Raw genomic sequence first — 19,659 nt, forward strand, 5'->3', positions numbered from 1 at the left:
CCACACACAGGCCACATGTCCCCCCGCATTGCCCAAGACCCCTGCAGGGTCCACCTGCCCCCCCTACAGGGCCCCAGCCCCCCTGCATGGTCCACAGCTCAGCCACAGCAGCCACTGGGGGGCTCGGGGCCCTCCTGGCACAGCCCCCCCCATGAGGCGCACGGCAGCATGGGTTGGCCTCAGTGGCCTGGCACCTGGCCTGCTTGTGCCATATCGTGCAGGCCCAGCCCAGCTCGGTACAGCACCGTGCACCTTTGGGCAGATCTCCGCCACTCAGGATCTTACCCAGGGCCCGGTGCCACTCGCAGGGACCACCTGTCACATCAGGCTGGGTCCTATGCGCACAGACCCTGAACACTATCAGGCTGGACTGCTTCCATACATACAGGACCTGGCCCACTGTGACAAGCAGTCCCTGTGAGTGGCATGGAGTCTGGATGACAGCCTGAGTGGCACAGAGCTGCCTATAGGCATACAGCACCATGCCAAGCCAGGCCTACGCGATATGGCAGAAGCAGTGCTAAGTGCCAGGCAACCAGGGCCGAGCCACACTGTCCTGCGCCATGCAGGCGTCTGTGCCAGGAGGGCCCTGAGCCCCCCAATGGGCTGCTGTGGGTGAGCTGTGGGCCATGTGGGGCAGTTGGGGCTGTGCGGACAGACATGTGGACCCTGCAGTGGGTGGACAAGAGACCCACCCATCCTGACCTGCCCCCCTCGTGGTCCCCTACACCCTCACAGCTCCCACCTCCACCCCTACTTACCTGGAATGGAACCCAGGTCCAGGTCGCAGCAGCCTGCAATGCTGTTTGTCCTGCATGGGCAGGCAGCATGCTGCAGCATCAGGGCAAGGGGCAGGCATAGGGACACTCTGGCCGGCTACCAAAGCATCTCTTTGGAGGACACGAGCTTCTGGTTGCCTCAGGCCATGGTCCTGGACTGTGCCCTGCCCCGCTTTTTTCCCCAGGGTTTTTTTTTTGATGGGATATCCAACTATCAAATTTTGAGCCTGCACTGCAAATATGCAGTGTGGGGAATGTTTTCTTGCTCCCAGCATGCCTCTTGCTGCATCTCAAACTGCTTTGACATGAAGCAAGAGGCATGTGTGGGCTCATCTGGAAACCTCCCCCCCCCCAAATTTCTCCACTGTACCCACTTAGTAACTGTATCCTGCAAGAAGCCAGCCCAGGGAGAGAGTGGCTTACTTTCAGTGCCCTGAAACACAGGTGTCTGGGTTGTAGCGTGGGCCCCTGCTCCTAGTGAAATGGAAGCTATCCCAATTCTGTTTATTCATGTTAACTCAGTAAATATTAAATGCAAGGTGTGGTGACTTAGTTTCAAGAGAAGGGCTAGGGAACACTCTGAGCAACACCTAATCTACAGCTTTGTGGTTAGAACTCTCTCTCGGGAAGTAGGCGACGTAGGCCGTAAATGCCATCTGGGTGAAGAGGGTTAGAAGCAAGATCTTCTGCTCCCTGGTATCTAAGCTAAAAGAGAGCAGAATCCTTTTGCTCACCTCCCTCCCCCACAAACATTCAGCAGGTATGTGCATGCAGCATCCTTCTGCCCTGCCACCAGTGGAAATTAAATACAATTTGTGTGTAACTGCCAAATGTCACTGTTACACAGCTATATGCCACTTAGATGTGTGAAAATGAAATAGTATTTAGCCTTCAGTGGGTTGCAATCCTTTCTGTGGTATAAAATGATATATCAAATCTCTTCAAGTGTAATGGCCTGAAATTCAGCAAATGATTTGAGGGAGGGATGAGAGAAGTTCTGAACCTCTACAGACAAGAAGCACTGCAATGCCATCTGTCATCAAGTGGCAAGCCTGAGACACTTCATTGGACCCACAATGGGGGAACCACATTATGTTAACATTTCAGTACTAGTCCAGAAAGCAAGCAAATCAAGATAAATTGCAAAATCAAGGCCCTAATCCTGAGAGAGCTTTAATAATAATACTTTGAACTTACATAATTTTCATCTTCAAAGAAAGGAAACACCTTATTTTAATAGAGTACTGGTACTGCCATAGTTCAGGTTGACAGCTCCTTTTTTCTTTAAAGGTCAACCCTTGTAAGGTCTCTCAAATCCAGTCTTACTCAGACTGTGTGAAATCTGGCTCAGGGCAAGGTCAATGTTCTAAACATGGGGACAGTTGAAGAAGGAGCTTCCTATGTAGGCCCCCCCAAGAGTTTTCTTCTTAAGGCAGAAACTGTCATCAGACCCAGTTGTATAAATCAGGGGATCAAACAGTGGCTCTGAATGCTCTTAATTGCTTCTGGCATCCATTATGCCTTGAGGAAACAACATTGAAAGCAGCAGTTTGGTCTCAACATAGGCACAAACCTAATGCTTACAGACAAACAGATAGCACAACACAAAGACAGACTGACTAGGCAAAAAGGCTTCTAGCCTGCTAGGTTCTGTATGAGCTTCATGGCTGAAAGGGAGACATTAGTGTCACTGAATGTGACCTACATCCAGCCAGTATCAATCTGAATCTGACCCATGATGAAAGTCAAAGAGCAGAGGGGACAGTGGGGAGGAAGGCAGGTATTGTGCTATAGTTTTCCTCAAAGAGAGGTGGGAGGTGCTATTAATAAAAAATAATTTGAATGTAGCAGATAGTTCCAGAAGTGCCAAACTAGTTCTGAAAACAAAATAAAATTACTCCTTTCACCCATGATGGTTTTCTGGGAATGGGATTCATGGATAGAGTAGAGGAGCAGGACAAATGTGAGAAAAGGACTAAATATGTGTGAGTAGTAAGGAAGGGAAAAGGACTGGAAGCACTGAGGCAAACAGGAAGTAGTTGACATTGGACAGATGGCCATGAGGGTGGCAGGCCTCATGGGAGAGATACCTGTCAACCCCACATTCTTCTATCCTATGCCTGTGAGGAGGCTGGGAGGCAAATCTCATTAGATATGCTGAGCCTCCTTTACTGCCATCCCCAACTCACATGTATCAGGATCTAGTGGGTCTCTACATGGTATCAGCCTCTCTGTCCTTCCTTCCAAACAGACCCAGGATTTAGAGGGCTCCTACCTCTGCTAGTGCATCTGATCCCCTCTTCCTGCTCTCCGTTATGAGGAGAGATATTGGGAGGCTTGCCCTTTCCATCTCTGTACGTGAAAGCCAGGATCATGGTGGAAGGTTTCCATTCTAAGGAAGATCTGAGTGGCTTTCCATGCAAGTGCTGGGATCTGGGGGACTCTTACTGTGGGAGTCTGAAGTCCTTTCTGTGCCCTCTATATGATCCAGCATTTGAGGAAGAACTTGTGTGTGAAGAGCTGAGAGTATGGTTGAGGTATCTACCAGTCACATAGTGCTACAATTGAGAAGAGACAGCTATGTGCTGTAAAATCCACACTTCAGACTCCCTTTGAGTTTTCAGTTTAGTGAGGTACATAAAGTTAATGATCCAGATTTTGTGTCTTGCTACTGCCCTTGCAAAGTCTGGGGTCTAGCCTTGTAGCATGAACTAAACTAATGTAGCTGATGTTAACATAACAGTGTAATAGTAACAACTTAAAAACTCTATTTTGTATCCTTCTGCTTGATATAAGTAAATGAACTCTGCATAGCCTTTATGTATGAGTGTGTGTTAAAGGGTGAACGGTGAGAGAGTGGCATAGAGACAGGAAAAGAAGATTTAACTGTTTATGTAAGCAACAAGGTGCCAAATGTAAATTACCAGTCAGTAAACTATTAATGAATGGCTAAAAAATCCCTTTTAGGCCTAGGGCACAAATAAGATAACGAGGAGAAAGAATGCACCCATCCTGCTAGATGGGCAGCAAGAATGCTCCAAGGCTGAGATAAGCTGAAGACAAAAGAAAAACAACCACAAAAACAGAAGCTGAGTATGGAAAAACCCCAAAGCACTGTGTAACAGGGGGCCTTCTCAGTGCCGATTTGCCTTTTGCCCGCCTCCCTGTTTCTGGGCCAACCACCCATCTTCTTGCCTGCCAGGTTTCATGTTTATTAATTAAGTTGTTAATTAGAGGCTGCCCATTTCTTGCCCCAATGCCAGGGGCTCTATCTGCGGCTCTGTTCCTCCCCTACACAGCAGCCCAAGCCTCGCAGATGGCAACTACAGATGTTGACATCATCAGCCCCACATCAGGCCCCAGAATCCTCCTCTCCAGACCCCAACTGGATCCCTCCACTCAGGTGACCTACTCCACCTTCATTTGAGGCTACCTAGATTCCCCGAGCTGTTCCCTCTTACAGGTGTGGTCCCATTGGGACCTTTGTCTACACAGGCCCTGGCCTCACCTCCAGGTCAGTTGGAACCCCAGGCCCTGGCTCTGGGCATCTCTCACAGTGGGCCCCTGGCCCTTCAACCCTTCTGGTCCTGGCCCCACCATTGACCAGTCGGGGGATTTCAAGTCAGGCTTCTGAGTCTATAGCCCCACTCTTTCTTCTGGATCCACCTTCTGGACCCTACAAGGGGTTAACCTCCCTGGTTGTGGGAGCTGGGTTTATTAAGGTGACCCAACCCACCTTCACCGGGGTGGTAACTGGTCTGGCATTTCCTGGGGGCTCCCGCATCACTGAGAGCCCCACCAGGCCACCCACTCCCAGCAGGGTGCAGTTTTAGGTCATGCCCAGAACCAGGAGCCTCCAAACCATCCCCTACAGCTCCTGCCCTTACCTCCAGGATGTTCCAAGCAGACTTGCAGCCAGGTGATGTTATTGCCTGGCCTGCCAGCAGCAAAATTCTCTGTTTATACAGGTGGCCAATGATCTAAAATGGCCACTGCAATCAAGTACCTGCTGGCTGCTTGGCTGGGTCCTTAAAGTGGCAGGCACAACCAGTGCCCTGCCACACACTGAAACAAAGGATGCCAATCCCTATAAAGAACACTTTGAAAATGCCAGGTTGGGTGCATCTCTTTCTCTACTGCTGTTTCACTGGAGCACAGATGCATTTGTTCACCCTGCTGCAGCTGTTACCTTCAAATCATCATCATCTACTCAATAAGCCCAGGTTGGCCACCCTGGGCTGATATTGAGCAACTATTGCTGGTAACTATATCTGGTGTATGTGTGGATAGAATGGCTGTTTTGTGTATGTGTATGCCTGTGTGTAATGATGCATATGATAATTTGTTTGTGTTTGTATGAATGGTGTGTCCGAACCTCTATGTTTAACCCATATAATCAATAAACGCGGCACCTTGCCTTATCCCCCTTTATAAAGTCTCGCTCGTAATTTAAGCAATTCGCAATTAGAGTAACAGTCTTATTGCTGTCCTGTCATACCAGGAAATTCCTGTTACTTTCTCCTGGGATTCCACATTTCCTGGATGCTCTGTGTTTCCAGGATGACTTACTATGTCAAATACTCAGCCATGACTCTGGAAAAATCTTTCTTTCTACATTTTGCCTTCCAGAAACAAAGCACCTGTTTTATTTGGGGCGTGTGATATGTAAGAAAATAAAATATGTGCAAAGGAACAAAGGCACAAGGCAGCAAGCTAATAGCTTCTAAAATACTAATTGTGATGGGAATAGGGGATGAGGAGCACAAGCTAAAAACTCTGGTAAGGGATTTGGTGTGGCATGCATGGTATGGTAGAGGAAAGGGATGAAGAAAGAGGTACTGTTTTTCATCTGCTTAAAGTTATTGCAGTCCTGTTAGCAACAGCACACCTGCTAACATTTCAGAGCATGACCACAATAGCTATTCCATTATAACAAGTGTTCAGGAGGGATGGGGAATCATGGTATCTTTTATCTTGACACTGCAGTATCTCAGCTGCAAAGCTACAGAACTGTAGCTACTTAAATTATCACTAATCACATTACTAGAAAACTTACTATCTTAACTAACGGAATTAAGGTTGTCCAGGGATATTCTTTTTCTAAAATATCAAGTTCAGCACAATTCAACCTTCTGAAAGCCAGAAAATAAAGAGTTAGGATACAGACCTATACTAACTTAACTCTGCCTTCTGTGAGACCTACTCCAATATCTATATAGCATATGCACTCTCATAAAACCTTTGAATTTTATAGAATTGAATAACCAAACATTTGGACCACACCATTTACTAACGTTGATAGGTGCTTCACCCGTATGTACAGGTTGCAATCAAATCCAATAGTTTCACTTACCTACGTATTCTGGATATTTCCTACTTCCCTGCTGATTAGCCATCTCCAGTAAGATGATGACTCCTGTGCCTCCACTACACATAAGTTTTGTTTGAATATATTTGGATCAGGCAGAGTCAGGTAGATCCCCCAAATATCATAATCACAGACCTGCCAAGCTTCTCCAACTAATTCTTGCATCATAGCTACACCCAACACAGATGGAATAATTGCAGCTAATTTCCACTGGCTATTGTCAGCTCCAAAGGCTGGGGTGAGGGCTGGGTGGAAGTGTAGATGTCTATCTTAACTCTTTCATTTCCTGTTTTTTCAAAGCTTGAGTATCACTATTATTATGGAAAGAAAGAAAGAAGATTCCACTCTGGTCAACTCTACATTTTAAAAGAGTTGTATTACTGAATAAAGACTAACTGATAAATGCTTTCTGTCTGCCACCCGTTGCCCCCCAAAATTAATAAGACTTATTCCTATTTTTCATATAGGAAAACAAGACAAAGAAATTAGGTGACTTATCATAGACAATAGAAGGAATCTCTGCAGGGCCCAGGATGAGAATTTATTTGTTACTGGCTTCTAGTTCTTACTTCAAGCAACAAGATCCAGTCTCTTTCAAAAAAGAAGGATATCATAAGATCAGGTATTCTTTTAGCAGTCAGCTTTATTTAGGACTATTCTACATAATTTGTAATAAGACCTTCCCTATTTCTCTCTCTCTCTTAATTTTAGCTTGATTAAGTCCTGATGTAACACTTATACATTAGTCAATTCAAAAGATTGCTTTCAAAACTGTGACTAGGTATACTGTTACTATATTGATCATTGCTAAAGCTTTTTTCTTACCTCTACTATTAGGAGAAATTTGAATTTTATTCTTTGTGTATATACAACCTTAGGAAACATTAATATTTGCAACTCAGTGATTGCTAAGTAAAAAGAAAACCAGACTGTTTTTTTGTATTTTTCATTTTCTAGAGACTACAGTGGATGTTTGTATTGACCACATCACCATCATATTATATTGGAAACCAACCAACTACCAGATCTAACTTCACACTACCAGCTTTCCCCCAAGCTCACCACTAGATCCACTGTCTCCAGGTGAGCTCTATGTTACATCCAACCATATCTTCTCTGATCCTACTGTCTGGGATGAACATCTTACAGATCTTGAGCAAGAAGTCCTACAGTTACAACAATATCCCCATACTATAGCCAGGCCTTGCAATGGACCCAAATACCTCCTATGCTCCCAAACATACCCCAATGTACACTGAATGCTTTTTCCAAGTCCCACAGCTAAAGTGTAACCAACAGGTGAAACTGCACATTTTTGCTGGTGTTCCTCCAGATGCTGTTCAGCATAGCAGCGACAAATGAGCACCACTACTGACAAGGTGCAGTGGGAAATAGGAATTATCCCAAGCAATCCCCCTTCCCCCCCTCCAACTCACTCCCTCCTTCTGCTCCCGGACAACTGGAAAATGCTTATCCCTCCAGGCTCTAATGCTTTAGTTTCCCAAACTGCCTGGCTCCCACAGCAGGGAGATGGAAACCAGGCTTTCAGGTTTTCTCAGTTGGGAGGCAGAATGCAGTCGTTCTGTGCCATGGTAAGCATTGGGGTGTGAGGAGCTGTATGGTTTCTGGCCCTAGGTGGGGGAAAGGATCCAGACAGGGAACTCAACATAGGTCCCTTGGTATCTCCCTTGTCTGCAGACTCTGCATTCGTGTACAGGAGGCCCGATCATGGGGCCCGAGATGCTGGATCCAGCATGACCAGCTGGACACCTGTCAAGTGCTGGAGGCATGTGCACAGATAGCATCAGTGACATAAGGACCAAAGAGGACCTGGATGTGGGGCATTACAATGGGCAGATTGGCAACTGCTTGCACCTGCAGTTCCATGGCACTTGAACAAGCCATCCAAGCCCAGGAACATGCTGTGAAGGTCCAAAAATGAGGTCTATAGATAGCCAGCCACTCTGAGGGAGGCTGCACATGCTGCTATGGATCTGAGACAGCTGCAGTACCAGGATAAGGAAGTTATGCACAGGGATCCAGCAATGACACCCATAATTGGTATCAGCGCCACTTGCTGCAGATAGACCATTGCCATCCAAGGCTAGATTGGTGGGGCAAGCTTCTGCCCAACCCCCACCCCCAGCATGGAGAGCCTTGCTCCAGGGACTCCTCCATAGACTACATGACCAAGAGTCCCATGGGGGTGGGGCCCTGGATGGCACCCAATGGGGAATGACTCACACTGTGCATTGATTGAAAGATGGAGGGCAGGGGTGGGGGCTCTGGAACAGGAGATAAGAAACATGGGAGCCACTGATCCATGGGCCAAGGAGCCAGAAAGTATCCAGTAAGGCCCATTCCAGGGATCAACAGTACAGAAGGGGAGGAGGACCAGGGGGCCCAAGACCCACTGCCACGGGCAACATTGACTCAGCCCACCTTACAGGGCCAAGTCGCTACCCCCAGCCACTTGTGGTTGCTGGTGTAGGCACAGGGCCCCAAGGAGAAGGTGGGGGTGGCCTACCAGACCACAAGGACAGGCTACTACAGGCCTATGTCCCTTTTTGGGGTACCAGCCTTTGCAAAGGTAGGCAGCCCTCTGGTGCTGTCCAAGTTCTGGAGCAGGCAGCATTCCAGTTTTCCTTTATTATACACACAAAAGTTTGGCAGCTGCAACATTTAGTTAAATTGAGCAGCGGCAGTTTCACATGTGGCATTCCCCCTGCTGCCTCAAGGTTTTGTGTTTTGCAAAGTTGGGCGCCCAAGGCTGCCTACTCCCTCTCCCCCTCAACATTATAACCACCTGGTGCAGCCAGTGCTTTCCACGTTCCATATTCTGGAGCAGGCAACATTGCACAGTTTTTGTAAACACACTAAAAGTTTAGCAGCCTCAACATTTGACTAGAATGAGGCAAATCTCTTCCTTGCACCACATTTCCATACACCCTGGTCTGTGCCCCTGGGGAGGGAAGGGGAAGGGGGACAATGCCTGGATAGTCTGGGTCACGTGCAGCAGTGCCCATGATGCAAAACCAGAGGAGCCCAGGGCTGGAGACCCACTGCCCAGTGTCAGGACATGAGCACTCAAAACCTTCAGCCCTACTCATCTGAGGAAGGCTCCAGGTCCACATGGATAAGGAGCTACTCAGCCAGAGCTTTGCAGATCTGAATAGCCTGCCATGGTGCGGGGCTGGGGCCACCAATTTTGGCAGGGGTAGTGGGTGGGAATGACATCTGAGACACGTGCACATACATACACAGAACCCAGGCATCCAAGACATATGCACACACACACAGAACCCAGATGCCCAAGACACACACAAACACACACAGAACCCAGGCATCTGATACACATACGCACTTGGTGGATACAGGGTGGACTGGGTGGGTATGTGGAAGACAGCTGGTTGATGGTTCATGGCCATGACAAGTCATCAGGTCCAGGTGGGCACTGGTTATGTCCCTGCATATTGGGCAGCTCAGCTGTTTGGCTCAGCTCAGAAGTCTTCAGGAGCCTAGGGAGCCTACAGAGCATGCCCTACCTGCTGGGCTCGGGCCATGAAAGCAGGCTCTGAGTCATGCCCCTCCTGCCCCCACAAAAAGGGCTAACATGTGTTCTGCTTCCTCCTGACTTAAATGGGAGTGCTTAAAGCAAATCTCAAAAGTTAGAGCACTTCCTCTGCAGGCTTCTTGAATGCATGTACTTAGCCTTTACTCCTATGGGCTCTCTGCTTGTTTGTTTCTCCCAGCACTCTCACCCTCCCCCTTCCTTCCCCTTGTTCTCCCTCATCTTTTCCTACCTTTTATAATCAAATAATTTATTCTACTTTATACACTGCTCTGTGCTGTCCTTCCACAGCACCCAATGAAAAGAACTCAAGTTCAAGAAAGCTTGATCTCTATATATCTTTCTTGATGTGTAAGGTGCATGTCTACCCTGCCTTCATTGTGGTACATGCATAGTAAGAATGCCATTCTGCAACAAAAAGCTATTATTGGGAGAGTGATTAATCACAAACTCTTTAACATTTCAGTAGTATGTTTTTCACATTTGCTTTGGGTTCAAATTAATACTATCCCATTAGTTTGTTCAGAGACCATTTATCTAGGATTCTAAAAACCTTATTTAATAAATCAGCAACGTTTATGAAGCAATGGCACTGGCCAGAGTGAAATTTAGTGCCTAGGTCTGTGCCATGCTGGATTACTGAGTATTTACTAGGCTTGAGGTACTGAGCTAAAAGATTTGAGATTAGGGATAACATTGTGGACTGCCTTTTTACATTTATTAATCAACCATGCTATTGCTGTTTAGTTTGTTTTCCTTTTTTCATTTCCATTTGTTGTTATTGTTTTTTTTTAATTTAATAAAGGCAGAAAAGCTTGATCAAAAAGGTATGAGGCCAATAGCCTCTACAATGCTTTTACCATTTTAAGACAGGTTCAATTTTATCTTTTATGCCTGTATTATTAATATCCTGTCACATCATTCTCTGAAATATTTTGAAAGACATGTACTTTATGCTTTGCATTTAAGTAAAATTATGTCTACAATGTAAAATATAAAATGTTTAATTGCATTTATACTTATCATGTGGAGTTAACAGGCCTGCTGAAAAATAACTGTACCCATGTAGTCTGCATCTTAGAAGACCAATCTTAACTTTCCATAGAAGTGTGCAAATACATGATGCAAAAAATACTTGTTTTAAATAATAAAACAATATAAATAAAACAAAGTATTGTTTTAAAATATTAGCTATAAATATTTTTAAATAGAGTCATTTTATTAAGGCAGTAAATAATGGGAATTGACAAAATACCCTTTACTACGGAGTTCTCCATTTTAAATTAGAAGTGAAGATTTACCTTCAACATTATTTCAAATGACTACTTATAACTATCCTAATATGCAATAGCTTAAGTAGTTTCCCCTTTTGATGGTGATACCTTTCAGATGTGTAGTGAATACATTATGACACATTTTAACCTACATTCACTTTCCTTATTTTTTCCTCACAAGTCAACTTATTTGTACTATACTGGGTAATAAATGCATTGAAGTGGTCACAGTCACTTGGCAATAAATCCAAGCTTCCAAAACTCCGTCAGTGGGTTCTGAGGCCAATTTCCTCACTTTCATAAAAAGAGAGTAAGGACCTATTTTCTGGGAAACCTTGGTTCAGGTTAAGTCTCTTAACTACCTATTTATTTCAAAGTAAATATACTACAGGATAATTTAATCCTTAACCTCCATTCACTATTCACACTGGAATCTGCTATCCCACTGGAAGAAACATGGAAAAAAAACCCAATGGCTGATAACACGGGGTGGGGGGGAGCAGGGGACCCTGAGGAAAAAGTTACATATTTAAAAGATGTTCCATTAACTCTTAGTCTAAAGAAATAGGAAGGAATCAAAGAAATTTTACATTTTTTTGCTATTGTTGCTAAAGGTTGTAGATTATGATATAAAGACCCCCCTGCTAACGAACATGCATTTTTTATTTTAACATTTTCTTTATTTTTCAAAATAAAATGTCTTTGTTGAAAAATAATGGACCCATTCACCAAATTATAAATGATTAAAGACAAATTATTATATTTAATGAGGTAGAACCTTTGAGTTCAAGATAGAATATCTATGATTCTAGTCATGAATGAAAAATGGGATGTAATTACCCTAACTTCATCCAGGCAGTAGACTGCTTGAGCTTTTGTTTTTTCTATTTAGCTAGTTAGGATTTTATGGTAGGCTGGCACCTTGAGATGCAGTATTTTATTTCCCAGAGGTAGTGGTAAGCAGTAGACAAAGTAGGTTATGCAAATATAACATTATTTTCAATTAGAATTAGATTTCACATGATACCTTACCCAATAAACAAACATAGAAGAGGTAAACTTTAACTCCCCAAACCTTTACATCCTAATAATTGTGTACCCAATCTAATTGTTTCTAAATCTAGTACTGGATAAAAGGTAGATCTATAAATAGACTTAGATACTCAGTTGACACCAACATTGCAAGTCCCAACATTTAAGTGCCACAAAAATCCTCAAATGCTTGTTCAACTGTCACCTAACCACAGAAGCACCTCAAGTCATCTGGTGTCTTAAGTACTGCCAAATCGACAGGCCACACAATTCCTGATTCCACCCAGCTTGTCAGGGCCCTAGCTTACTCTTATGTCACTGCAACTTTCTGTAACGATGCCTTCCTCTCCTTAAGTGTGAAGCTGGATCCAGCACGCATGCTCAGAATAGATTTACCAGATTAGGGTTTACACAAAGGTACCAAAACTAGATCAGTGGATGTTAAGCATGTCGTGAAATATGAAGCCAGTTGTTAGAATAGGTAATGAGTACCATAGGCAGGGAGGCATCTACCTTCAAAAGTACAGCAAGGAAATCTAGGTGGAAGGCCTAGGTTAAGAAACACTATTACTTGTTCTGTTAAGTGTAAACCTAGGGTATTTAGTATTATTGTAATTAATATAATTCCTTGGCTAAAGCATTTCTTCAGTGTAGTCCATGCTTTAAGAAATATTAAGAATGCTGACAAAACTATACATAATCGCACTTTTCTTATATTAAACCAAGGCCATTCAACTTGCAAGTGACCAGAGACAGCACCAGCAGGGATCACTTGCCACACAGGCTGCACTAGCACAAGTTACAGGCCCTGGGCTGTGCGAAGTGTGCCCCCACAGGTAGTTGGGTATTCTCGTCTTTGATAGATTTTCGGTGTCTTGTTGCATAGTTGTTTGGTTTCTCCTACATACTTTCCATAAGGGCATCTGGGACACTGGATGAGATATATAACATTTCTGGAGGTGCAGCTGTAATCCAGGAAAGGTGGTTTTGTTGTGGGGTGCAGTTATTGTGGGGGTGGAGATGTGTTGGCAGGTTTTGCATTTCTTGTCCTGGCATGATCTGGATCCATTGGGTGTGGTTTGGGTCATAGGGAGTTTGCTGCTGGTGATGAGGTTAGGGAGGTTCGGTATTTGAGGACTAGGATGGGTGGTTCTGGGAAGATCTCTTTAAGACAGGAGTCTTCTTCTAGTATGGACTGCAGTTGTTTGAGGATTTTCCCTGTAGGTTCCAGGGATGGGTGATATGTCATAACTAATGGCGTGCAATTTGTGGGGATTTTCTTTTTGTACTGCAGCAAATCTTCATAGATGACAGTTGGACTTGTTTATTGACCTCCACCACAGATTGAACAACAACTATCCATTAATCAAGTGCTCTCGGGAATCCAGAAAAAAATTTCTGCATAACACAGACCATTTTCTAGAATGGCACCCTACAAAGCACTGTATACAGAAACCCTATGGACCACGCTTACATCCATACAATCAGCAGCCACCCAAACACACAAAGGAAGCTGGAATCTATAGGTAGGCCCTCTGATACCATCGTATTTGCTATGAGGAGAATACTTGTGATACCCACTTCACCAACTTCAAGAATGCCTTTATCTAGCAAGAGCATGCCAGAGAAATGCACTGTGTCTCTGAATAAGATGCACAGATATCCCACAATAACCTACTACAATACAAAAAGAAACCCCCTACTGACTGCACTCCCTTGGTTTTTATATACCAATTCAAAATGAAACTATAAAAGATTCATCAGACAATTATAACCTAAAGGAGGACAAGATCAAATCTTGAGGGAAATTTTCCCACTTCTCCTACTCCTGGCCTTCAAACAAGACCTAAATCTGATCCAACTCATCATCAGAAGTGACTCCCCTCCGATCAACAGACATAATCCTGCCTTAAAAATAAATGCAAGGCCTGTCAGCATGTCTCCAGCATCACAACAATCAACACATCTCACAATAAAACCATCAGAATCCACAGATCCTACTTATCAATATCATAGAATATGATACATCTCATCCAGTGTATCAATGCCTCATGGAAACACGAATTACACACCAGAATGAACTCTCACAGGAAAAATATAAAGGGCAAAAAAACACACACACTAGCAGGAGCAAGCACATTTTTCACCATTCCTTCTCTGACCTCACAATCCTTGCATTCAAAAGGAATTCATAAAACACCTCCAGAAGGTGGGCCTTGGAACAGATTCATAACCCTAAAGGAGAGTAAAAAACCTGGACCCAATACAGACAGTGGCTTTATTAATACTTCACAAATACCACTACTAATCTCTCTGCACTTCATAGGTAATAACGACCTTCTCTCTTCTTGAATGGTCTTGTTCTGCTACTGACTAGATTCCCCGTTCTATTGCACTTCTTTTGTCTTATAACAGTTCCTGATAATGCCTCTTTGCTCCTAGTTCATAGCCCTGCTCCATTCCTGCAAGCAGACTGCTTGCATTTACATAGTCTTTTCTGTTTAGCACTTTATGCCCAAAAGCTTGGCCCACCTATACAGCTGATCCAGTAAAAGATCTCACAAAAAATCCTTCCTTCTCATAACATGTCCTGGACCATCGTGGCCATCACGACATTCTGACCCCACTATAATAAATACTTTGTTATTTGTACATCCAAAAAAGGTAGAGGGACAGACACCCAGGCAAACTGGAGTGACTTGATGGTTAGAACACTCTTTGATGAGGAGGAAAAGCTAGTTCAGTAATAAGAAGTAACTTGACCAAGGTCACATAGCGAGTCAGGGCCCCCATTTGAACGGAGATCTAGGAATTCCAATTCAAATTCCAATCCACTCACAGGTATTACTTCATCCTTGTAACATATTGTTTTTTCCCCTGTTAATTTCTTATGCTGTCACTTTGAACTTTGAATTTTTCCCCACCTCCAAAGTAATGTCACAGAAATTTCACCTTGAATCTCAATTTCTATTTTTGGTATTTATTAACACAGGTCACCTTGTTTCTCAGCCAACATGCCAATTCAGCAACTGCTTTATTAGAGCCAAGTATTACTTGATTGAAATGAATCTAATTACAGCTGCTTGCCAAGTTCCCTTTTTTACACAACTCACACAGTCAGGGCACAACTGCAATGAGTTATTGTTTTAAGCATGGGGAAACAGAAGATTTAATCATTAATGGATAGAAACCAAGAAAATTGTTTCAGTATTATAGCTATCCAAGATGACATCCCATGAATGCACAAAAAAGCATATTTTCCCCCACTCCCACAACAAATAATAATGAAAAGAAATCTTTTGGAAAAAGCCATTAGTAAAAGATGCACAGTGGCCTATGTGTGTACATGCTTACAAATTGCAAGACTAAACATTCATATATACATATAATTTGTCAGAGCTTCCATTGGGTTTACTGTAGCTCTTAATTTAGGGTATTCTTCACACCACTGGCTTTATGAGTCTAGGAAGCTCTCTGGTTACACGTTTGGGCTACAGATTTTCTTCTTTGCCCCTCTCTCTCTGACCCAACAGTTTGTTTCGTTTTTCAACTGGCCACATGACAGATCCTTCCTTTTGTAACTTCCACTCCCTCATAAAGTAACTAGTTGCCTAGTTCCCAGCTCACCTGTGTCTACTAGTTGTTTTGTGTCAGTCAACTGACTGCCATATTTATTAACCATAGAGATGGAAGACCATTAAGGTTTAAGACTCTCCATTATTAGCCCTGTACCTCCTCCTCTTCGATCAACCTGGAAATACAATACAGGAAATAATGAAGACTAGCTTTATAATGTGATCAGCAGTTTAAGAGAGATCATAATTTCAAATGCAATTTCTAAATTGTTCAAAAGATATTCCCAAATCATCGGGGTGTAAACCATTTATATTAGCTGAAGGCCTTGTATGTATACCTAAGATTTTCATACGTGATTGATTTATAAAGTACATATGAAAGCCAGGGTCCCTGCTCGGCATAAAATAGAGAGAGAGAGACAGTTAGCCATATTAATTTGAAGTCAGACAGAAGGCAGAGTAGTCTGAAGTCAGGCTGAAGGCAATGAGCTTGCTGCCAAAGCACAGCACCATTAGAAAGGGGGATTTGGGCAGGGGACCTGTGCTGCTAATATGGCAGTGGTGGGGGGTGGGATACCACCAATGTGTTGGTTGCAGTGATGGGGGAAAACCCCATGGCAGAGGAGACGGAGGCTTGCACTATTTGTTGCAAGTGGCAGGGAAAGACAGTTTATGCAGTGATGGCAGCGTGGGGTGGGCAGAGAGGGACTTGCCCACACCATGGCAGCAGCAGGGGTGCTTGCACTGCTCATATGAGGGTTCTGCAAAGTTTGTGCAGCCCCTGTGGCATGCATCCCATACAGTGGGCAGCCCAAGCCAGTTGATCTGTGTGGTAGAGGAGAAACACAAACCGCACTCCACACAAACACACTGCATGGGGAAACACAAACTAGGACGGCATAGTGACATATCAAACATGCAATACATTATTTAGAAATGCAATATATTGTTTAGAAATAAAAACAGACCCCCCCCCCCGAAGAATAGAATTATCTATTAACAGTTATTTGAAATCCAGAATGCCTGGTCAAAAATCAGAACCATATCTCCCTCTATGCTTAAATAGTAGAGTATCTAAGCATTATAAAAATAACTAAGATTCTCACAATGGTGTCCTGCTGGACTTACATTGAGCTATGCCCTTTACCTCTCCTACATTTTGCAGCTTTTGCTTATCGTCTATATTTTTCTTTGTGTTGTGCTGCTGTTGCCAATAAAAGGTAGAGAATAGAGGTAAAGAAAAGATGCGAGTCCTCAGTTATCTGGATGAATATAAAACACTTCCATAACCAAGAGAAAAACTTTAATAAGGCAAAATCTCTCTGTCATCACACACTATGGAAGCTCTTGCCCCTTTACTACTTACTTTAACCATGAAAAACTTTGAAATTTAATTTAAAATGACAGACTGTACAACGTACTGCTATAAATATACACAGTCTATCTATCTTAAGAATGTCTAAAGCACTAGTTAATATGGTATACATGCAACTTTTCTACCTACTTTGATTAAATTTTATTATTTCTAATATTAGTGCTTCCTTATCATATCAGGACATCCTGTGTATTAAATGGAAGATAATCAGAGCTGGAACTGTGAAATGCTTTGGAGTTAAATCATGGTTGTCAACCTCAAGTGCACTATACTTTGCTATACGTATTACCTTGCTGTGCTTTCATTTTTGTAATGTGATTCTTTTCAGTCAGTGAGGTAGGCAACCACCTGCACATAAATAGGTATCTACTGTATGCACTGAAGTTGTCCAGGAATCTACTGATTAATACAGGATTTTGCAAATGGAGAAAGATTGGGAATTACTGAAATGTAATTAACAAAAAGAAAAGTTGTGGGTAACAGAAGAAACACTATCCTGTGATTATATTCCTCTTACGAAGATAAGTTCAAAAACAATCAATCTGCTGAACTCCCAAAACTCACAAGTCATAACTGTATGCAGTTCACTGATTAAATTATTTTTATTTATGGACACAAATATGCATGCTTATGGACTATTTATCTCTTTGACTAGCCAAGAGCTCTTTTCTGTTTATTTAAAAATAAAATAGCAAATAAAAGATTCATATTAAACAATGAATTCCAGATTTGGGGACTACACCTTGAGTTTCACAAAGCAGCAATCATGTATTGCTGACGCTAGATTAAATAGCCTTCATTAAGGGAAAATATATACTTCTGTGTTCTATAACGAGAGCTTTAGCTGCCTTTGCTAGTACACTGCAGTTCTTCTCTGGGACTAAATATATTTAAGTTATGTCATGTGGTATACAAAGTTGTTCTAATCCCCATATGGCCCAAGATACTCATACAGCATTTCAAAAAGGAGATGACAAAACTGCAGTAGCTCCCTTTTCTTTTGCTTTGATTCTCTCTATTGCTATTTTTATTATATTTAAATAAAATTGGTCATTTGGAGATGACTCACAAAATCTCAGCAGTTTGAACAAGCTGCTAAATTCCATTTCCAGGCATCTGCAAATGTTACACTTCTACTCACAGCAGTAAGAGACTAACACCAGTATCCTTTCTTTTGGTGTGCAACATCATCGTAGCTGACAATTTGCTATGCAGCAAAGAGTAACAATGGTGTATTGTGATGCTTTGAATCTATCAGTATGAAAATAGCATAAGTAAACCATTTTGCATTGTCTCACTCCAAAGAAGTATGCATTTCAGAAAATTAATTATATATTCTTTGTTTTCTTTGCAAGCAAGTAGGTTTACAAGCATGCTACTAGTATGTACAGCCTCTTCTCCATTCTTAGGTGACAATTTCTGGGGTGAATAAGAAATCAAGAATAATTAATAAAAAGAGCAGTTTAAACTAATGATATAAAAAGCTGAAGAAGACCCACCTAATGAACTGGCATTTTAGATGCATAGAAAGGGGCAATGGTGTGGAAAAGCTCACAAGGTGTACAACTCTATTGAGAAATTCAACAGGAAATAGATCTGCCTGATATAGAACTGAACTATTTCAGTGCTAAATACTCTTTTGTGCTATGCACAGTACAGCTACATAGATGTGCTCTCTACCATGACAAACTTACAGGTTCATCTAAAGTCAGACACAAGTAACTATGATGAACAATAAGGGGGAAGTGGGCTGAGGATAGTAATAATAGTACTATATAACAGTAATAGTACCAAGAACATGCTATTTCACAAGCCGAGGGTTTAACATTATTTAAAACATTTTTCTTTAAATCAATCAGCTATCCCCATTGTCACTGAACCTTGTCATCACTGGTTGGCTCATTTTTTTCTTTTCTTTTTTCTTTTTCTTTTCTATTTTTTTATTGATTTGCAAGTGTCATGACAGAAATTGATCTTGAGAAAAGATTTGAGGAAGAAAGGAGTGGCCTCATAAATCAGTTCAGTGAGGATGTGCTTCAAAGGTGGCTAAAAAACACCAAACTTCCGTATGAGAAACTGATGAAAAAGGAGAAGTCTGGAAGTATTGGTGGACCACTGACTTAAAAAGGCAATGCACAGAGACTCAAATTCACAAAGGCACACCTACTCTAAGAATATAAGTACACAAAAAACATTTACCACAAGATAAACTAGACTAGTACTGTCCAACTAGTGGCCCCCAAGGGGCTAACATGTGACCTTTCGGCTTCTTCCTGGTCACTGTTCCTCTCGCTGCCTTTGTTGCAGCAGTAGCCTGTTCTCCCAACCTGCCCTCCCTCCTCCGCTTCTGCTTCTTGCAGCACTCCTGGATGGCAGGATGGGGTGCAGTGCCAATATTGTACACATAGCAGCGGAGGGAGCTAGCTTAGCTGTGTTGTGTGCAAGATGGGAAGGGGGAGGTGGGCTGCCCATGCTGTGTGCAACAGCAGAGCTGGGGTGCCTGTGCAGTGGGAGAGAGGGCCATGATACTCACTTTAGGTGCATATCAAGTGAGGGAGCCAAACTAATTGCACTGTACACTGCACGAGGGGGAGAGCTACTCGGCTCACCCAGCTGGGAGTGGATTGAGGCTGCACGTGCGGTGGAGGAAGGAGCCAGGCCATGCATGCAGGGGGGGGAAGTGGG

This window comes from Gavialis gangeticus, unplaced genomic scaffold, assembly GCF_001723915.1.
Source record: "Gavialis gangeticus isolate Ggan-Ray unplaced genomic scaffold, GavGan_comp1, whole genome shotgun sequence".
Lineage (NCBI taxonomy): Eukaryota > Metazoa > Chordata > Crocodylia > Gavialidae > Gavialis > Gavialis gangeticus.